At 52.6% G+C, this 5,876-nt stretch overlaps 1 long non-coding RNA gene across 1 annotated transcript; it reads right to left on the bottom strand.

The window, feature by feature from the left end:
• Nucleotides 1-1,322: 1,322 nt before the first annotated feature.
• LOC307059745 lies at nt 1,323-5,222 on the bottom strand. The gene is made up of 3 exons (XR_013811139.1): nt 5,152-5,222; nt 4,243-4,311; nt 1,323-1,533 (listed from the first exon to the last, which is right to left on the bottom strand). It is a non-coding gene; the product is annotated as an uncharacterized lncRNA (long non-coding RNA).
• Nucleotides 5,223-5,876: the final 654 nt, after the last annotated feature.

The raw sequence follows: 5,876 nt of genomic DNA, 5'->3' as shown, positions 1-5,876 counted from the left end.
AAAAATCTTTCTGTGCATATATCTTCTCTCACCAACTAGGTTCCACTCACTTGGGCCATGGGGACAGCCAAGGACTACATCTGAAACCATCTGTCACAGCACCTGGCGCACAAAAGTGCCTCAGATGGGAAAGACTAAGATGACAACACCAGTTTTTTGAGATTAACACTGAAAAAATCTGATAAAGCTATAGCCTCATCTTTGCCAGTGGAAACTAAGGAAGAAAACTTCTAGCTGGGGCTGGGAGCTCAAAGCTAAGGGATGAACAGGACAACCGACCCTGGACATGGACAATAGGTGCCACTGTGGCTAGCTGCTGCTCAAACAAACGACAAAGTGAATCGAGTCAATGCAGCAGCTTTCCCTGCTCAGGGAAAACTCCTGCAACTTCTCTCTCATCTCCTCTCAGAGAACCTCAGAAGCCTCCCAAACCCTCCTTCTTCCGCCTTCACATTTCCTTCAGAGGAAAGAACTTGGTATGGGTTTCAGAACAGGAGTGGCCTCCGCCTCAGGCCTTCCTGCAAGATCCACAAACAACCCGACCCCCGCAGACTGACAGACACATGGGCTCAGCACCCTGTTTGGCAACAGGAAAACTCACGGGGTGTTAAAGGCAGAGAAAGGGAAGTGAAGTCCATAAACAGCTAGTAGAACCACTGAGCTTCAGAGACTAAAACAAATCAGAGAGGGGCCCACGTTTCCCCTGGCCCCCAGCAGGGACCCCACCATGGCCTGGCTTCCCAGATAGTTGGGACAACGAACATCAAATTCCCTGGAGCTCCCCTTCTGAGAGTTTACAAAACCTGCCAGGCATCCTGAGAGCAAACAGGGAAACAGCAATGCAAAGCACAGAGCATTGTTCTGACTCTCGTGAGGACCCGATATCCCAGCAGAGATGGAAGAAACAATTCCGTGTATCATGCCCAGCTCTCCCTCATACATGCCAGCAAACTACAGACCCATGAGACAGGGACAGAATCTGGTTTTTCACTATCATCATTTTCTAAGTGCCTAGTAATGTACCTGGCACATAGCAGGCACTCAAAAACGTTTGTTATATAAATGAAAGAAAAAGATGGACACTATCTTTGTGGCCTGGCACCCAAATAATATGGGCAGAGAAGAAAGTTTGTACATTTATTCATTCAACAAATACTTAGCATCTCCTCTGTGCCAGACACTGTCCTAGACACAACAGGAAACAAAATAAGTCCCCGCCCTTATGGAGTCTATGTTTCAGTGGGTGTAAAGGTGAAAATCTTAATGCTCCTCAAAAAAAAACCACATAAGCCATAGAATCAATAATTATTTAATAAGTGCCCACTATGTGCAAGTACTAGATGCAGTGACAGGCTCCTGGGATCTGGGACTCAGAGCTAGTGAAACCATTTCATCTTAGATGTGTCCGTCAGTTGTCAGAGGCCCCTGGGTAAGGAAAATGGGATTACCTCTTTGGTGCATCTGTCCTCATCTGTTGGTGAACAGAAGCCACTGCGTGAGTACCACGTGCATACCCCAAAACACCACGCAACGCTGCGGGATAAAAAGAAAGCCAACATCTTTAGCTGAGAGGCACCAGGGGTCAGAAAAGCAGCTCTGATACATTATAATTAAACATCAGGGCTCAGAGAGTGCTCCTAAGGCAAGCTGGCTCCTCCTCTGTCCCTCACCCCCGCCCCCGCCAGATGTTGTGATTCTGAGCCTGAGTCAGCAAATATTTCCCAACCCTGGAAGTAGTCTGCTCACTTCCAAGTAAGCAGACACCGGCTTTGATGATTCTATCAGCGTGGGGCAGGAAGAGTTGGCAAGGTGAAGAAGAAGCCGGAGCCCAACACCCCCCCCACAGGTGGCAGCTCCTAAATGCAGACGCCCTGAGTCATGCTTGATTCTTTGACCAAAGCCCGGTGGAGAAGGCACTGGAGTCACACCCTAATCACCAGCCTCTGAGCTGTGAAGGCCAAGAACCATATGCCAAGGAAGAAGACCCACGTATCTGAAACCTGATACAAGGGGCCGTTTCCTCCCTGCCAGGCTCAAGCAAGTGCCTAGCTCTCCTGACACCACGGAACTCAGCTGCAAGTAGCTCCTCCCTCTGGATCCGAAGGCACAGAGGAGGGCCTGTAGTTTAGCTTCCCAGTCGGCAGGTAACACCCTAGGAGGTGGGCCTCTGTATTTGGTGACCATACAGCTGAAGCAGCTGAAGCCTTTAGAAGCGACAGGGCCAGCCCCTCCTGAGAGAAGCCGCGCCACCCCAGGACATGCCAGGAGCCACGGGCCCTGAGGACAGCGTGCACAACAGCCAGGACATCTGCATTCTATCCAAAGAAGAGGCCTACCAGCTTCCCAGGCCAGCGCCCAACAATGGCTGTCCTCTCACCAGGCCCTAGGGGATGGGGTCTGAGGGACCACAGGTGAGGCTGGAAGGCTGAGTGAGGGCAATTCTTCCTGAGTGGGTGGAGGCACACACCAAAGAAGGAGGAAAGCAAGGAGAAAGGCAGCCAAACAAACGAGTGGTTCATTAAACTAAAGAGTTAATGGGCTACACCATCTGCAGGATAATGTCAGGGGCCTATCTGCCCACCCCTTTGAAAAAGAGAGGCAGGCTGACCCAAGCTCTGCAAACGTCACCGAATGGGCACTTGGTAATTGATGATCATGACTACCCACGCGGAAGATGACGTGGTGGACAAACTGCAAGAAGCTATCTGGCCAGAGCTTCTGGTGCACAAGCTGCTCCCCAAGGACTGGGCCTGACGTCCTCTCAAGCCCTTCTCACCTGCTGCCTCAGTAGAGAGCACTATCAATGGGTAAGCAGACAGAGGAGCAGCAAACGGCTCCAAAGAGTCAGGTAAAGTCCTGGGGAGCCACGGGCTGGACTAAATTACCACCAAATACACAACCCCAACTTCATCAGAATGACCCATTAAAGCCCCAAAGGGATGTTTTCCATTGGAACAAGGAACCCCTTTTAGTCCAGGCTGCCCTACTCCCCCCACCGCCCAAGTGCTGCTTAGGAGGGGGCCCAAAGGGTTAATGGAGAGGGCACTGGCTCAGCCATCCACGACCCTACTGCTTTCACAGAAAAGGGTCTGTGCACAAGAGGGTTCCAAAACTTTAAAGTCTGGTCTGGCTGTTTCAGTTGGCTCTCCACCACAGTTCCCGAAGGCTGCCAATTCTGTGTCCAATTCTGGCTCAAAGACAGAGAGCATGATCCTCAAAAGAGGAGACCTAGAAACCTGGAGCCCGGTAAAACAACAGGCCTTCATTTCTGAACTGAGAGTGGGTCACGCTTTCAGAATCCTCCAAAGTCAGATTGGGCAGAAACATAGGATATGTTATTTCCTGAAGATCTCTCTAGGGGACCAACTTCAAATAAAGGAGCTCAAATTGAACGTATCTGTAAAGAACTTTCAGTCTGGCAAGAAGGTTAAAGATCCAGAAGCACCGTGAAGGTGGTGGGTTCTCTAGCCACAGAGAGGATGATCTCTGTGACTGGAAGCAACTCAAGTTCCTGACACCATCTTCCTAATGCAGCCCCACAACCTGTCCGGGCAGATACTGACTGGCTACGCCTGGGCAAAGGGAACAGGACTTCAGTGTCAGCCTCTCTGTCTTAGAGCCACAGGAAATGAAGCTCCCAAGGAAAACAGAGGGAGAAGAACCTTCAAGAGAATCTGCTCAGTTATCGACATCAGAAGCCCCAGACACATTCAGAGATGCGTGAGGGAAAAATCAGCAGGTGGTTCGAGTCACCAATAACAAAAAGGACAGATACCTGCCAGCCCCAGGGCTATCAGGCTGGCAATGTATTTCAAAACTCAAACAGGAAAAAAAATGTTCTGGAGCCAGTACAGAGGAAAAGGTTGAGGACCACAGGCATTCTCTGGGGCATAGATTCTGGAGACTTCTCTTAGCTCTCTGGGATAGGGCATAGTGTAGAGGGTGGGAATCAGGGCAGAGATAGGCTGAGGTATCATGGTTTAAAGGTGTACAGTATATCCAGAGTGTAAAGCCACAAAGCCTTGTTTCCTGGAAGGGGAAAAGAGTTGGATGAGGCCTCCAGCTACCCCTGGCATACACCCAATTCAGCGGCTGGTCTCTCCTCAAAGGTTCCTGGAAGTCAACAGACCCATAAAGGGGAAGTACTAAAGCTGAGATTGGAAGAATGGTCTACAAATTGGACATCATCCCTGATGCAACACCCCAGTAGATTCTCCCACACAAACATTACCTGCTATTTACCTCAGACATTCAGCGCCTTACTTCAGTCAGGGGCTGAACACCCACACGCCCACTCCACGGGTATCTCAACTGCGGGTCATGGGAAAGCAAAGGAGTGTCTGCAGCTAATGCTTCTCCCAGAAGCAGAGGCAAGGAACTGGGAAGGAAGGGGAGGTGGATGACAGGAATGCAGAGGGCATGACTGATTGGAAAGAAATCAGAGAGTGGAGCAAAAACAGGGCTTCTGGGGGGAACCTGGGTAGGAGGGGCTTAGGTAGACAGGGATTGCAGGCGCGGGCTGAAAAAGCCCGGTAACACCGCGAGGAAGATGATGGGGAGGGGTGATACTGAGAGGGGCCAGGCAACGGGGGAAGGAGAGGACAGGGATGGGAAAAGAGAGAGAAGACACAGGGCAAGGACGGGAGGACGAAGACAGGAGACAAGGATAACGAGGGGGACAGAGAAGATCTCCAAGGAGACCCTGGGTAGAGAGGGCAATGAATTTGGGGACACCAGAGAAGATATGAAAGAAGAGATCAGAGGCAAGGGTGGGTAGTGGGAGAGGACCTAGAACCTGAGATCGGGCTCTCAGAACACAGAAGTGGGAGGAGACGGAGACACGAGGCCCAAAAGGGGGCACAGAGTCTGGGGGTTGGGGGGAGGCCCGTGGTTCGGGCTCAAATATTGATGGACGTCTAAAGGCTGGGGGAGCAGGGGAAGCGGGGCGGGGTGCCAGGAGAGCAACGGACGACCGCGACCCGCCCGGGCCAGAGCGACAGGAAGCGGCAGCCACTCGGTCCGCCGACCCCTGCGACTCTCCCCACTCCACTCCCCGCCGGGCCTTCCGCCCCAGCCGCGTTGCCCGCCTCAGCCCGGGCCCGCTGCTTCCCTCCGCTGCTTGCCTACCCGCTTCCCCGGACCCGGACTGACCTGTCCTGGCTGCCCTCGGCGCCACCGCCGCCGTCCCGCAGGCTCCGTAGAATCCTCCGGCTCCTGCCAAAACTTTTCCCATTAATCCCCAGATCCGCGGCGTCACACGCTGCGCGGCCTGGCCCCGCCCCACCAGAGTGACGTCACCGCGCAGCTCCTCCCCACCCTTCTCTCCACGCCCCCTTCCGCCCCGGCCGCGGCCAGTCACCGCGCCTCCTGGAGTCGCCCCTGATTCTGCCACTCCGCCCGCCAGCACGCTGCCCCGGGCCCGCCTGCAGCGCCCTCTGGTGCGGGACGAGGGCGCAGCAGCTCAAGGAGGAGCTGAGGAGGAAGCTCCAGGGCCAGTAAAGCAAGTCTGGCAAGTATCAATCACAAAAGAAAATTTAAAGCTGGAAGGGAACTTAGAGATCATCTCGTACAGTCTCCTCAAACTTCCAGTGAAGAAACAGTCCCAGAAAAGGTGCGTGACTTGCAGTGAGAAGCAATGCTGAGGTTAGAACCTGGATATCCAAATTCCACTGGAGAAGACTGTGCTCCCTGTAATTTTCACAAAAGGGCTTTGCTCCCTCAAGAGGCTTCTGCAACTAGAAATTTATGGTTCTGGATTTCTTACCTACCTTCCTATTTATCTAATAAACTTGCCCACCTAAATGGGGAGCACCCTTCTTACTGTTGTAGAAAATTCTGTTCTCGCTTCTTAACCCAGGTCTTTAGGACCTGGAGGG

The sequence above is a fragment of the Hyperoodon ampullatus genome (genome assembly GCF_949752795.1).
Source record: "Hyperoodon ampullatus genome assembly, chromosome: 10".
Classification (NCBI taxonomy): Eukaryota; Metazoa; Chordata; class Mammalia; order Artiodactyla; family Ziphiidae; genus Hyperoodon; species Hyperoodon ampullatus.
Note: the sequence above shows the minus strand (reverse complement) of the source record. Positions and strands in the feature narration are given on the sequence as shown.